The sequence below is a fragment of the Lutra lutra genome, chromosome 14 (assembly GCF_902655055.1).
Source record: "Lutra lutra chromosome 14, mLutLut1.2, whole genome shotgun sequence".
Classification (NCBI taxonomy): Eukaryota; Metazoa; Chordata; class Mammalia; order Carnivora; family Mustelidae; genus Lutra; species Lutra lutra.
The window spans coordinates 36,493,317-36,509,461 of record NC_062291.1 but is presented as its reverse complement, the minus strand read 5'-3'; the positions used below and the strand labels follow the sequence as shown (position 1 = coordinate 36,509,461).

Genomic DNA, 16,145 nt, shown 5'->3' with positions numbered 1-16,145 from the left:
GGTTTTGGCTCAGGTCTGGAGAGCAGGGTCATGAGATCGAGTCCTGTGTGGGATTCTGTTGTCAGTGCAGAGGCTGCATAAAGAGTCTCTCTCCCTCTCTTTCTGCCCCTCCCCACCCCCAGCTTTTTCTCTCTCAAATAAATAAATAAGTCTTTTAAAAAAACTTGTTACTAGGAACAAAAAAAGGACACTGTATAATTATGAAAGGGTCATTAAATGAAGAAAACATAGCAATTATAAATACATACGCACCTAACAACAGGGCCTCAAAACAGGTTAAGAAAAATGAACAATACTGAAAGAACAGACAATATTATACTTTCAATAGTAATCCAGCAGAAGATCAACAAACAGAAGTCTTGAACAGCACTACAAACCAACTAAATCTAACCAACATCTACAGATGTCTCCAGTCAACAACAGCAGAATACATTTTTTTTTAAAGATTTTATATATTTATTTGACAGACAGAGATCACAAGTAGGCAGAGAGGCAGGTGGGGGGCAGCGCAGGGTGGTGGGGTTGCTGAGCAGAGAGCCTGATGTGGGGCTTGATCCGAGGACCCTGGGATGATGACTGGAGCCAAAGGCAGAGGCTTTAACCCACTGAGCCACCCAGGTGCCCCAGATTACGCCTCCTTCTCAAGTGCACATGAAACATTTTTTAGGACAGAACACAGGTTAAGCCATAAAGCAAGCCTCAGTCAATAAAAAGGGACTGAAATCCTACAAACTATGTTCTCTGACCACAATGGAATGAAATTAGAAACAAGTTTTAAAAAAGTAAATTTAGTAAATTTACAGCCCAGTATAAATCTCTGGGGAACACTAAATGAGAGTGAGGTCACTGGAAAGGTCAGGTGGCAGGGTAGGGCCAGAGTGTGATAGGCAACAGCTCAAGGCATACCCAACAAGAAACCCACTCTCTTACAACTATGTCAGATTTAATACAGCAAGGATCTCTGACAAATGCCCTTTTACATCATTAAAGCCAACAGCTAATCAGTTAAACACTTTTCGGAACCCTCAGCTTCACAAAATGATCAGAAGAAGTTAGTGAAACAGGCTGCTGACATATAGGAATAGCTAAGACCTCTAGCACCCCTTTAAGGAGGCTAATGATTTCAAGGAATTACCTATTCCTTAAATCCCTGGAAATGGGAATACTATGGAGGCTGCTTACATCTTGCTTACCCCCTCCTCCCCGACATTCCAAAGTAAAACTAGAGACAGAGAGAGCCACAGGTTAAATAAGGTTAAGCGAAATAAAAGTTGGAAAGTTCATTTAATTAAAATTTTCAAAGGCAAAAGTGAAACTGTATTAAGAGAGATCTGGATTTCTGATAGATACAAAGTTACTATATAATTTTCTAAAGGCATCATAAATTAGTGGGGAAATTAAGAATTATATGATACTGAAACAATCCGTTCACTATTAAAGCAAACAAAAACCAGATCTTTACAGCACTTATCAAAAGAAAAATCACAACTTTTTAAAAAGATTTAATTTATTTATTTGACAGAGAGAGAGATATCACAAGTAGGCAGAGAGGCAGGCAGAGGGAGGGGGAAGCAAGCTCCCCGCTGTGCAGAGAGCCTGATGCGGGGCTTGATCCCAGGACCCTGAGATCATGACCTGAGCCGAAGGCAGAGGCTTAACCGTCTAAGGCGCCCCGAAAAATTACAATTTTAATGACTTAAGTATAAAAGTACTAAAGACAAATAAACAAATATTTTTTTAAAAAAGAGGAAATGTTAGTAAATGCCTTTTCTCAATTCAGGATGGAGAAGAACATCCTAAAAATAACCAAGAAAAATCACAAAAATTGGTAATAGTATACAGTATACTTCATGGCTCCACCACAGTAGTATTTGCATACTTAGAAAAATGTAAACACGGACTACAAATACTGACCTAAGCAAAAATGAAGGTTTAATAGTGAGATGAAAGGCAACGGGAAAGGAAAGGGAATATACATATAAGAGACCTTACCCTTATTTTCGCTCAGTAAGAAGTCAACAGAAAATGTCTAAAACTGAAACTTAAGAAATAGCATTATAACAAGATGGGATCGGGAGCGAGACAAACCATAAGAGACTCTTAATCTCAGGAAACAAACTGAGGGTTGCTGGCGGGTAGAGGGATAGGGTGGTTGGGTTGTGGACATTGGGGAGGGTATGTGCTATGGTGAGTGCTGTGAATTGTGTAAGACTGATGATTCACAGACCTGTACCCCTGAAGCAATTAATACATTATATGTTAATAAAAGTCATTAAAAAAAAAAGAAATAGCATTATAAGAATGTTATTTAAAAATACAGAACTCTACCTTCCAGAAGAAATGACTAAATATGTCTGAGAAAGTTGAAGATGGCTGCCTCCGGGATACAGGAAGAACCATGGAGAGATAATCACAATACAGTTACTGAACAACGACCATTAAACACAAAACATGTTCAAGTTATTCACAGTCAAAGAAACGCAAAGGAAAGTAATGGGGGTCCACTTTTCCCTCCACCACATTAGCAAGCTTAAAAGGGGGGCTAGGAAGCCAAGTGGATGCCCAAAACCTCTCATACTCTGCCGACATTTTGACATTATGTTCCAAAGTCTTAGAAACATAATTCATGTTTATGTTCCAGTATACCTCCTCCAATAACCTATCCTATGGAAAATAATTACCTTCGTACACACAAATTTTTAGTAGCAGTATTATCTGTAACAGCAAAACTGTTAGGAACATCCTACATGTTGAAAAACAAAGTCAGAGGAAATACCTCCAGCCATTTAAAGTCACACTGCAAAGAATAAGCAACAATACAGAAAAAGGCTCACAACAGATTTTAAATGTAGAAAGCAACATATAAAATTACATAGCTAAGACAGTCCTCTTTTTATTTAAATATAACAAATACATACATGTAGGGGAACAAAAGAGTAGAAGGACATACAAAGTTTTTAACAGTAGTTATTTTTGGAGTGTCATCTGTAGGCACGGTATATCGCCCCTGAACCTTTCTGTATTTTCAAAGTCTATCCAGTGAACATGTGTTTCTCTGAAAACATACTCTTTTTCTGACTGTTTAACAAGTGGAGACACAACAACACAGAAATGTGGATCTTAGCCACTCATGGCGTATGCGAGTACAGCAAGCATCCAACAGGTAAGGTCTTCATTAGAAGGTGGTAAGGACACCAAGTTACGCTTTTCCCTCAAGAGCAGAAGGACCACTGCCTCTTCCACAACCTGGACTCTGCTCAGGGGCCCCTTCGATCACCGCCCAGGAAAAGCTCACTAGCTCGCTGAGGGAGCTAACATTTGGAGCAAACAATCCCCATTCAGTCTGTGCTATTATCTCTGTTTGTCAGCTGAGGAAATTGAGGCACAGACTGGACTTGGCCAGCAGAAAAGTCAGGATGTGAACTAAGTATTCTGGCTCCAGAGACTTTTCCTTTAAAATAATCTGTAAGATCCCTTTCAGCAGAAACCAGGGCCTCACCCAATTAATACATCTAGACGGTTTCCTCAAGCACCTGAAGAGACTCTAGCCTATCTATACAGGAAAGCTAGCCTCAGGCAGTGAGTCCCAAACTTTTGCTGCACGCTGGCATTACCTGGAGCTTTTCAAGAAGTTCTAATGCCTGGGGTGCCAGGTGGCTCAGTCATCAGATGTCTGCCTTTGGCTGGGGTCATGATCCCAGGGTCATGGGATTGAACCCCACATTGGGCTTCCTGCTCAGCGGGGAGCCTGGTTCTCCCTCTCCCATTGTCCCTGCTTGTGTTCCCTCTCTCACTGTCTTTCTCTGTTAAATAAATACATAAAATCTTAAAGAAGAAGAAGAAGCAGCAGCAGAAGGAGGAGAAGAAGGAGAAGAAGAAGAAGTTCTAACACCTGGCTCCCACCCCCAGCACTGATTAAACAGGTGCGGGGTGTTATCTGGGCTTCAGAAGTTCTAAATGTTCCTCTGAGGATTCAAACATGCAATGTAGTCTGGGAACCACTGGCCTGAGTCAAATGAGTTGTTGAAGGAGGGGAGGGGTAGAAACTGCAGAAAAATACTCATAAGCATATAAGCCCAACAATTTGCATAAAATTTCAGAGGTTCACAATCCCCTGAAAACAGTCCTTGGACTTTAGCTTAAAACACATATTGGGGTCACATGAGTGGCACAGACGGTTGAGCGTCTGACTTTTTGGTTCTGCCTCGGGTCATGATATTGGGGTCATGGGATTGCGCCCTGCATCAGGCTCTGCACTCAGCACAGTATCTGCTTGGGACTCTCTCTTCCTCTCCCACTCTCTCTTGTTCTCTAAAATGGATAAATAAATCTGTAAGAACAACACATGAACTTGGTGATCTTAAAGTTCACTTACAACTCTAAAATCTTATTCTTTAGTTGAATTATCATACAACAGTTTCACTGAGTTAATTCATGGTAGACAAAGAAATGAAATGTGATACTTTTTGGTTTTCTACTCTGAACCACAAACTATAACTTCAATTAGTCAATGGTTTCTTTTGGGATGTGTATCTGGGAGAAATTAGGAAAGAGACTGGTTGTATAACCTTTACTTCAGCACAATCCAAACTCCGTTTAACCAAATGCAAAGATGTCTAGACAAGTGAACGGCTGTTATGGAGAAAAGGGAGGGGGGAGGAGGGCCCACCATTAAATCATCTTGGGAAGCTGAGGGTTAAGCAAATTAAATATCAAAACTTCTCAGGGGCTTTGAATCTCAGAACATTATTAGCAGCATGAACATCTTAAAAAGATACACTTTATTCTACCTCAGAACATCACTTGGGAAGAGCCACCTTAAGTGATGTCCTACTATAAATTTTAAGTCTTTTCAGTGTCTCCTATTATAAACACTAAGAAGTTACTTAGAGGTCCAAGTTTATAGGGGCCTGTGCAACTCTTTTCAATACCTTTAAGAGAAGTTTTTCTTCATGAGGCAAATAAGAGGTTGTGTAGTGTAGTGGTTAAGTGTACAGACTACAGAGTCTAGATGCCTGGGTTTGAATCCTAACTGTACTACACAACAGCTCTGTGACTTTGGGCAAGTCCTTTAACCCTGTGTGCCTCAATACCCTCCTCTGTAAACTAAGAATGAAAAGAAGTACCACCTCATAGGCAAGTTAACTTTATTTAAAGCACTTTAAGTAGTGCTTGCCTCATGGTAAGTAATACAGAGTGCTGGTGGTGGGTTTTTGGGGTTTTTTTGAAGATTTTATTTTTATTTATGAGAGAGAGAGCATGCACACACACATAAGCAGGGGGCAGGGACAAAGGGAAAAGCGGACTCCCTGCTGAGCAGGGAGCCCAATGTGGGGCTCAATCCCAGAACCCTGGGATCATGCTCTGAGCTGAAGGCAGACACTGAACCACCCCAGGAGCCCTGAAATGTTGGTGGTTATTATTCATTCCTATAGAAAAGAGGATTTCAATCACTCTGTAAATGAACACTACCACACTGGTCATTTGAGAAGGAATCCTATAGCTCCATGTCTTGGCATGTTTCAACTGATAATCTTAATTACCATCTGAGTATCATCTGTATTTTGTAATTTCTACAGTGCCTCATACAGTGCTTTACATGTTAGAATTCTGCAGATGTGTCTTGATTTCATCCAAGTAAATGAGAAGCCTAGAAAGGGATGCTGTGGCTCTACTCAAACCTGTGTGCCAGGATTAAAATGCCAGTTCCAACATTTCCTGTGAACTCTTGGCAAAGGTACCTTCTCTGGCCTGTTCCTTCATCTGCAAATTTCTGTTAATAACAGTACTTACTTCTCAGAGTTCATATACTATTGTTTTGTATATAATAAGTACTTAGGGGACGCCTGGGTGGCTCAGTTGGTTAAGCGGCTGCCTTCCGCTCGGGTCATGATCCCAGAGTCCTGGGATCGAGTCCCACATCGGGCTCCTTGCTCGGCGGGGAGCCTGCTTCTCCCTCTGCCTCTTCCTGCCACTCTAGCTGCTTGTGCTCACTCTCGCTCGCTCTCTCTCTCTCTCTCTGACAAATAAATAAATAATCTTTAAAAAAAAAAAAAAGTACTTAGGAGTGTTACCTGGTACGCGGTAAGCACTGTTTAATATCAGTATCTTCTTGCACGTTTCTATAGTCTTCAAATCTAAGATGAACTGTTGATTAGGCATACTTTACAGGGTACAAGTATATGTTTTAACAATGTTCTTTTGCTTCTCTTGTGTATCACAGACCAAATGGGGAACTTTAGAATAGCAAAACACAAATAATGAATTTTAGAAGAGTCAAGGTACTTCCTTGAAGAGACATGGTGATATGCTGCTATGTCAGATTAAAAACGACCTCAGAAGTGGTGGTCTTGGTGATATCTACTTATTTCATTTTGCTCTGAATTTTTCAGAAGCCAGAAAAATACATCCAATTTGCACTTGATCAATGTTCTGCAAACTGCCTGCAGGATTGTGTGCATACCTCAGTAAGATTTATTGCTAACCAACATGCCATGCTAAATTGAAATCAAGATATTACACAATTTTCCAATAAAGAGGTAATTAGATAAGTTGGTATAAATGCTTTGTGAGGATGTAATTGTTGGCCTCTCCTTGTATTTCAATAGCCGGTGGAAAATGAGATAAGTTGGAAGGTTTACAGAGGGTCAGAGCTCATCAGATGAGAAGATCATCTTTTTTTATCAGCTCTGGAGAGCACATTTACAGGCTGATAACTAAACAGTTATTCTTTAACAATGGGAACAGCCAGTATTTCCAAAACATTCCAACTAAATGCCGCTACCATGGGAGAGTCTACTAGAACACTATAAAATGAAAGAAAAAGAATCCTTGAGGTTAACCGTCTTTGTGAATCTTGATTTAATATTTATCTTTTCTGAGTTTTTACTAAGAACTCAAAGAATACAATATATACCTACCTGCATATTTTACTTTCCAACTTTATTGAGATACAACTGGCATAACATTGTAAGCCTGATTTTGTTCTTTCTAAAATAAGTCAGTTTGGTTTTCAGCCTATTTACAGTTTTCTAATTGAGAATTCAAATTTAAATAACAGACATATGATTTCTTCAAAATTCTTCCGGTGATACTTAGTATTCAAAATGTCACCAAAGAGCCTATCTTATTAAGCGTTTTATATATTCTTTCCATGCACTCTGCGGGCATTGAAAGAAAGATCCTTCTCCACAACTTTAAATGCACTTCTCAGAGAACAGTTTGGATATCCAAACTCCTATTGTTAAAAACTGCCAAATCCATCCTTCAGTTAAACTTGTGAGTCAAGAAACACTAAGTGGAAGCAGGAGGCAGCCCCTGTTCCTGTTCTTATGGAAATGATTCAGGATGTACCCTCAGACCTAGAGCTCAGGCTGCCTGACTCCCAGCCTTCCGCTAGCATTAACCCCATAAACTATGATTCATTCTTTTCTAAGCAGATTTATAGACCATGTTACATCATAGCCCCCAGACTTTCAAAGATTTGCAACCTCCAATGTAAAACCTAATTTAGGCGAGGAGACCAAAACCACTGTGTGCAAACAGAGTAAGGCACGACCACCACCCCACCACCACCACCAGTGTCCTCTTCCTAATACCAAGAACCTGTGAATCTGTCACCTTATATGGCAAAATGACCCTACAGGTAGGATTAAGTTAAGGACTTTGAGATGGGGAGATTATCCTGGATTATCTAAATAGCCTCAATCTCATCACACGAATCCTTTAACAGCTGTCCAGGTCGTGGTCAGAGATGGGACCAGGGAAAATGGTCTGAGCAGTGCAACGCTGCTGGTCTTCAAGATGAGGGAGATAGCCAGAGCCAAGGAATGCAGGCAGCACACAGAAGCTCGAAAAGGTGAAGAAACACATTTCTGGGGCACCTGGGTGGCTCAGTCATTAAACGTCTGCCTTTGGCTCAGGTCATGATCACAGGGTCCTGGGATCGAGCCCTGCATCGGGCTCCCTGCTCCGCGGGAAGCCTGCTTCTCCCTCTCCCACTCCTCCTGCTGGTGTTCCCTCTCTCGCTGTCTCTCTCTCTCTCTCTCTCTCTCTCTGTCAAATAAATAAATAAATAAATAAATAAATAAATAAATAAATAAATAAATAAATAAAATCTTTTTAAAAAAGAAAGAAATAAAGAAACACATTCTTCCCTACAGGTTCCCTATCTATGTGCTGATTTTAACCCAGTGAGGCCCACAATGGACTTCTGGCCTACAGAACCGGTAAGGTAATAAATCTGCATTGTTTTAAGCCACTGAGTTTGTGGTAATTTGTTACAGCAGTAAAGAAAACTAATATAAACAAAGAAAAAACTAATACATACCATTCACCATTCACATGGTAAAGATGTATCTAACAGCACCTCAGCCAACTGATCAAATAGCCCCACCATAACGAGACAACCTCTGTGGGTCTATCTCCTGCTAGGACATCACGCACACAGTATTCTTGCCAAAAACACAAGAGGACACAATCATATAAGTACTAATTATGGGACATCCCATAAGACAATTATCCCAGACTTGACAAAAATGTCACTGACATATTACGTGTCACTTATACTCAGAAAAAAAAAATAAATTTTTAATAATCGTAAAAAAATAATCAAAAAGTAAACCACAAAAAAACCCACTGATGTGAAAGCATAAACGAGAGGGAAAACAATTCTCTATAAAAGATGTAACAACCAAATGTAATGCACAATCCTTAACTGGATCCCAGATTAAAAACAAAAGTTATTAATGACCTTCTGGGACTATTTGGGAAAATATGGTCTAATGGATAACACTCTTGTTTCACTGTTGAATTTCTTATATGAAATAATAGTATTGTGGTTATACAGGAAAATGTTCCTCAGTATATAATTATTATTATGACTCAGTATCATAATATCTTAACATCATAACACCTGCCATTTATTTTCAAACAGCTCAGCCCAAAATTACGAAAATGTGTACGTATTTGTATACACACACAGCCAGAAGAAAAAGAACAAATGTACCAAAACGTTAACAACTGGTGAATCTAAGTTAAAGAAATAAAGCGAGTACTGTACTATTCTTTCAACTTTTCTGAAATACAGCAATTTCTCAATTTACAAAGTTAAGGGGAAAAATACCTTCCTGGTTCCCTACACTGCCCACCTCCCCCAGTCCACTCACCAGCCACCAGCAGTCTAAATGGAGGAACTCTTGTTCCTCAAACAGCCCATACTCTTCCACTAGCGAATCCTGTTTTCTGCACCATTACTCCCATCTCAAGGCTCAACAGCTAGGGCTGGGTTTTGATGTAAGGCAGAAGCTTCCACACGGTATTAAAATACCAGTTTTTGAAGCAAGCTGACCAACTATCAAATAGGAATCAACATTTGATGTCCTTTAATACTGGCTTTGAGTGTAAGCTTTCTTTGCCTCTCTTACTACTGTTTCTCTTACCCCATATAAACTTTAACCTCTGTTTCTTGAGTTTCATCATGCCCATTTATGATCTGAGAGAATCACAAGCATGGCAGTAAACCATGGACAAAAATCAGGACTGGCCGCTTCAGAAACTACTACAGAAACATTGAAGTGCTGCCTGCCTCTGGCTCCCAGCCCACATCACTCTGAGTATCACAGGCAGCCCAGACCAAAGCTCACCTCCTTCCTGTAGGCCTCACTGCTGTCCATATGGCAGCTTACTGACATCAAAGAAGATGGAAGAAATTATCTAAATTCACCAGGCTAGTCCCATTCCCTCCCTTGAACTGTAGAAGAGTCACTGATATCTCAATTACCTCTTCTGCAATACCTTTTTCCCTGTATGCTAGGATTTTGCAATGCTTAAAAAAGGGGGGAGGGGGAGTGGGGGAGGGTACTGGACTAACAGATGGAGGATTAAGAACAAAAGACCTCCCTGACAGGGGGAACAAGAGCTAAAATGTTTGTATACCTACCATAATAGTACAGAGGAACAAAAATTGAACTTGTAAATAAAATTAAGTTGTTCTTCTGAAACGCCTGTCTAGCTACAGACAGGAAAAGGCCCAGCATGGTTTCTATGTATGTTATGCTGTTTCTAATAGAAAGGACACAATCAAGCCAAAACAAACATCTGTTAAACAGTTAAGTTTGTTAATGAAACAAAATTGCAGCTGGTTTTATCAAAGATCAAAAGTGAAGCAAATTAGAGAAAGGATGTCTGAACAAAGCTGGTTTCTAAAATATAATGGCTAAAGAATTCTAAACCTACTTGTCAAATTAACACAAATCCTTCCTGGATTTTACTTGGACCACTGATTGGTATTTATTTTGTAGCTTTTTAAAGACCAGACTCACAGTTTAATAACACTCTCTCTAGAGCTTTTGTCTCTATAGTTCATTTTGCAGATTTTTCAAAATACTACCTTTATAAAGCAAAAAGTTATGCTCCCCGTTAATATTCTGTGACTTAAAAGGCTCACATATAAAACAAACAAACAAAAAAAAGAGAATACAGTCTACAGCTCCTGGACACGGCTCTGGGAAAGCAGTCCGGCCCCAAGCAGAAGCCTAGTAACAGATTAGCGCATTATATCACCTTGCCCTACCTCCTCTTCCTACGTGTACAAACACCCCTTCACCACCTAAAGACTGTGAGATAAGGGCACCTACACACAAATACAAACATGATTTTTTCACGGCCCTGTTAACGCAAAATGCTACAAACAAATTACATGGCTGACTCATTTGCTAACTTTGATTTAGTCAGCTAATTGATGTTTATGTACTCAGAAACATTAATAGATCTCAGAGATCAAGGTACCTGAGAAGATGCAGACTCACGTCTGAAAAGGCTGGCATAACTAGAGATGAACAGTTTCATCAAATCTACTGTAGTTTAATGTGCTAGCCAAGAAAACAGTCTGTAAACTAAACAAAAAGTCGTGGGCCTGACAATCAAAATTTGCCTTGCGATGACAGAATAATGACATTTTCTCATTTATCCTTTGTACATGATTAACGCACGAAGAAAATACAGAAAACGAACAGGGACCTTCATTCTGAGAAACCTTAAAATGTTCTGCTTATTAAAATAAAGTCTGTAGAGAAAGAATGAATAAAAATCTTTGCCATTCCAAATACAATCTGAATGAATCAGCCAACAGCCCTTAACTGTTATGTAACTTCAAAGCTTTAAAACAAAGATTTTCTTGGTACTGCAAGTATATCAGATTTGGCTCTTGTAAGCCAAACAGGTACATGGAATACAAAGGTAAATTCCTGAAAGCTGCCGAAAATATCCAGAATTAGTCAAAAACCCACACCCTTAGTTACAGTCCCTGACGCTCACAGGAAATAATGACATGAGGAAATCAGAAAACAGACTGATCTACATATAGATCTTCCAGGACAGCACCATGTGTTGTCTGTCGAAAAGGCAGCTCTGGTATCAAGTATGTCTACGATCCAGAGAGTTAAAAAGAATGTTTAAGACTCACTTTCAGTCAAAACTCCTCTGACATAATGTTGCTACTTCTACCTGAAGCCTACTTCATTAGAAGTCTAGACAAGTCCCATCTTGATCAAAGCTCCAAAGTGGAACAAGCTGTCATGCCTCAGAGTCCAACAGAAAAGACTCATTCACTCTTCATTTTATCTTTCCCTTGACCCGACTAACTAGTCTGAGACAATCCAAGTGCTCTCTCAGTAATGCCTCGACAACTGGTATTATCTGCTCACAAAAGTCGTCCTCGGATAGTCTGCTATGTGGAAAAACTACCGAAGCTTAATTATAGGAACAACATAAACTACAATATTTTTCCTTCCCAGACTCTGAAACAGCAGGTGTTTGATCCATCTAGTCTGCCACACCGTAATAGGTTTCTATCTGACGTTAATCATTCTAAAACTGACTTTCATCCACACCAATTCCAAATTTCGGGTTACACGAAGAGTATATTTTATAATGTTTAGGGCTCTTTCCCACTTTCAGCTAGATACACATAGCTAAGCAGGCTTTGAGAAACGTGACATCTGCAATACAAAGGACACCCATTCAAAGGAAAACTAAGAAGGTCAACAGAGAGGAGGACACTTGGACTCTATAATTAGCAGATAAAAAATATACACATTTCTGCCAAAAAGATCCAGAGTCTGAGACTATGAACAATTCCCCTAGGGCCGAGGGACTTCTGGAAGCCTGCCACATCAAAGAACAATATAGACTAGTGAATGGTCCTTCACAAAGTACAGGCGATTGGAAAAGTCCCAGAGAAAGACAAGAAGGGTCTCTCTAGGGCAGGGATAATGGGACTGGAGAGGCGAGGACAAAGTGGAGAAAACCGAAGAAAGGGATCTAAAAATAAAGTTATTTTATTTATGGCATTTACACAACACAAGAAAGTAATGTAGGATGTACACTAATCTTGTGTTTACGGAAATATTTCATACTAATAACACTGCCAAAAGCCCTAATAAAATATCTCCCTAAAAGGGAGTGGGGACAAACAGAATAAACAACTGAACGCGCCAGAACCACAAGTGATTTTTAACACCGTTTTGTGTCTCAGCCTCATTTCAGATCATCCGTGTTCCTTTTTATTTTTTTTTTAATTTTATTTTTTTGATAGAGAGATCACAAGTAGGCAGAGAGGCAGGCAGAGAGAAAGGAAGGGAAGCAGGCTCCCTGCTGAGCAGAGAGCCCGATGATGCGGGGCTCGATCCCAGGACCCTGAGATCATGACCTGAGCCGAAGGCAGAGGCTTTAACCCACTGAGCCACCCAGGCGCTCCCCGTGTTCCTTTTTAAACTCATCTTTACTTTTTCCTTATGGAGATTATCACTGTTTTTATAATTCTGTCTGAAGGCTTCTGCAAGATTCTCATAGTTATTTCACTTCTTCAAGAAAAAAAGGTCAAAAGCCCTACCTGACATTATTAGAAGCATCTCCCCTACCAACTCTAACAGCCTAAAATGAGAGTTCCCATGTTATGTACTGTACTGGAAACAACAATATTTGATACTTAATACTATAGCCAAATATCGCCAATACAGTGAAAAACCAAGGAATCTGTTTAAAATTGAACTAAACGGATTTTGTAAAAATGCGAAAGCCCAAATATTCAAATGGAATCTTAATGCTACAAAGTGTGTGGTGATAACTGAAGTCTCTCTTAGAATATTTGACTTTCCAAAGTCCTCATAATCTGACCTAATTGAGCTTTACCACTTTTAATGAGAAACACTAATACTATCCTTTAGGAGTTCCCTCACCAAGTCAAAGATAAAGTTTTATCTTTGGTGGCTTAATTCATTTCCATATCACCTCACCAAAGAGAGCTTTCTTAAATAAATACAAAGAAGTTATGCTAAGGAGCCAGTGTGGTAATATCCAATTTGAATTCTAGACTATCAGAAGATGTGCAATTACATTTCAGAAAGGAAGGAGCCCTTCTATTTTAACGTGCATTGTATTCCTCCTAGCAGCCATGCATAGGAATGATGATGATGTTAAATCTAATTAGACACAGATTTACTACTTTCCTTACTGCTTTCCCATATTGCTAATATTATAAATAGTACCTGCTTTAAAAACGGTAAGAAGCTCACCGCAACTACCAGATTTAAAATGCCAGAAATCTATTTGTTGAGGGAAAGCTGCTTCTGAACACCTGAGGAAATGAAGAGATACTTTTACTGTTAATGAAAAGCCACAACTGTTGACCAGTACACAGCCCAGCGGTAAAGAGGTCTGGAGTCACACTGTCTCATCAGCATCTTGGCTTCACCACTCAACAGTTCCATCAGTGATCTTGAGCAAATTACTTAGGCTTGGAGCCTCAGTTTTTCATGTACAAAATAAGGATAATAACCCGATGGCCCTCACAGTTATTGTGCAGGTCAAGGAGATAATAAATGTAAAGCACTTAGAATATTGCCAGCATTTAAGTGTTAAGAAATGTCAGTTATTATTCTTACCATTTTGGTTTTCATTTTCACAATTAAATGAAGCTACTCAGCAAAAGCTACTAGAACCTTAACAGCTTCTCTGAGAGACCTCAGTTGGCTAAATTGTGACAAGACTCCATCTCTGTACAAACAGTTGTCATTTATACCATAAATGTCCTCTCACAATACAAACACTACAGACTTCTAGCACAAGAACAACAATAATCTGCTCTTTGAATATAGTAGATAAAGTCCTATATACAAGAAACCACAGTGCAACCAGTCTACATTCAGATCCACGTTCAGCGCCTATAAAGTAACAACAATCAAAAGCCAACAACTAGCACATTACGCTTTTAGTATAAGAAACAAATATTTGCTAGAGTACTAAAATATTCACATTGGCTGTTTGACATTTTGGATCCCTCTGAGAATCTGATAAGATAAAAACAAGACAAACAAAAAACCACGATAGACCCTAACCTCAGAAAAACGTGTGGATACAGATGACTTTATACTCAATTTCTGGGGATGTGTGACCCATCTATCTCAAGCTCATTCACCGGCCCAGGTTAAGAATTTCTATTACATTTACTTATAAGTCTAAATGGTTGTAAACCATTTACCACTTGTAATCTCAAAGGGCAATATTACATTTTCAAGGAAAAATACTATTGCAATATATAATACAAACAATACAACTGTTTATGGTCAAATTGATTTGGTATGATTTTTATTAAGCTTTATTTGTTCTTTTCTAAGAATTAGATTATGATTAAATCACTACACAATTGATCTCCAAATTCCATCAAGTAAAAATTTTAGGACACATTTTCTCTGGTTTCCTTATTCGATGATGATGCTAACTGGACAATATAAAAAGATCAGCATCACAGAGCAGTGACAATTGCAGGCTAAGCAATAAATTACTCTGTTCTCAATCCTAGATACTTTCAGACATGAATTTTCCTTTAGACTAAAAATACTTCCATACAGATGCTGCATGAAAAAAAAATGGTAAGGTTAGCAAGAAATGATGGGCAAGGTTAAAGAGAAGAATAGGAAAGGGACTGTGGAAAATTTATAGTGATTTCTATCACAAGTAAAGATATCCCCTGGATCACAAAGTTATTGCAACATACTATTAAGGTGCCTAAAGCTGCCTGAATTAGTCCATGTACCTGGTAATTATCAAACCTTAATATACCTCAGGGTAATGTACAGGTTTTAAAAACAAAGATACCCAAATCCACCAAGAAGTGGCTCTACATTCCCTTAAGGAATTTGCCCATGGTGTGTAAGTGTTTATAAAAATATTTAATGAGAAACAGAAGTGCTTAATGTGGCCCTGTCAGACACAGCAATTAGGATTTGAGTCACTCAATGTATTTTTTTGAAACAAATGTTATTAAAAAATTTTTTCTCTGTAGGTTTACTTCTTTCTTTATGCCCATTTTCTCACAAAGAAGTGAGGGTTGGTTACAAAACACAGATGCCACCAAAAGATAAACGAATCTGAGGAAAACTAATAAAATAAAAATACGATTAAGAAGTAAATGCTGGGGCGCCTGGGTGGCTCAGTGGGTTGAGCCGCTGCCTTCGGCTCAGGTCATGATCTCGGATTCCTGGGATCGAGCCCCGCATCGGGCTCTCTGCTCAGCAGGGAGCCTGCTTCCTCCTCTCTCTGCCTGCCTCTCTGCCTGCTTGTAATCTCTCTGTCAAATAAATAAATAAAATCTTTAAAAAAAAAAAAAAAGAAGTAAATGCTAGGGTTTCGATTAATCTGTGGAAGGCAAATCACCTGGTCCTACCCAGTTTCTGGAGCTAGGATTCCATCAGCTTAAACAATTGAGGGAAGCAGAGGCCATCTCAAGAGCTGGCAGTATCCAGAAGAGGAAAAACAAGCCATCGGCTGCACAACTTTTCTTAACACTTGTGTCTCCATCACTTCTAGAAATGTAGTCAACACATACAACCACTCTAACAGTGAAGGCCTGAATATAAACAGTTTGCTGTTGCTCTACTTTGATTTTAGTTTGGGAGGTAACTTCAGTAGCTTTGAAATGAACAAAAATCTTACTCCAATACTTAAAATTTTTGCGTCACTTAAAAAGCAATCTGTCGTGTGTGTGTGTGTGTGTGTGTGTGTGTGTGTGTATGCATTACAGAAGTAACATAAGACCCAGAGAAACAAAAGAGTATAAGAAAGATACAGTATGAGGCAAAATGAAC

At 39.2% G+C, this 16,145-nt stretch overlaps 1 protein-coding gene across 5 annotated transcripts in view; it reads right to left on the bottom strand.

Moving 5' to 3' along the window:
- KAT6B (lysine acetyltransferase 6B) overlaps positions 1 to 16,145 on the bottom strand; it is a 191,012-nt gene that overhangs the window by 158,552 nt on the left and 16,315 nt on the right. The gene's annotated exons all lie outside the window — the stretch shown is intronic.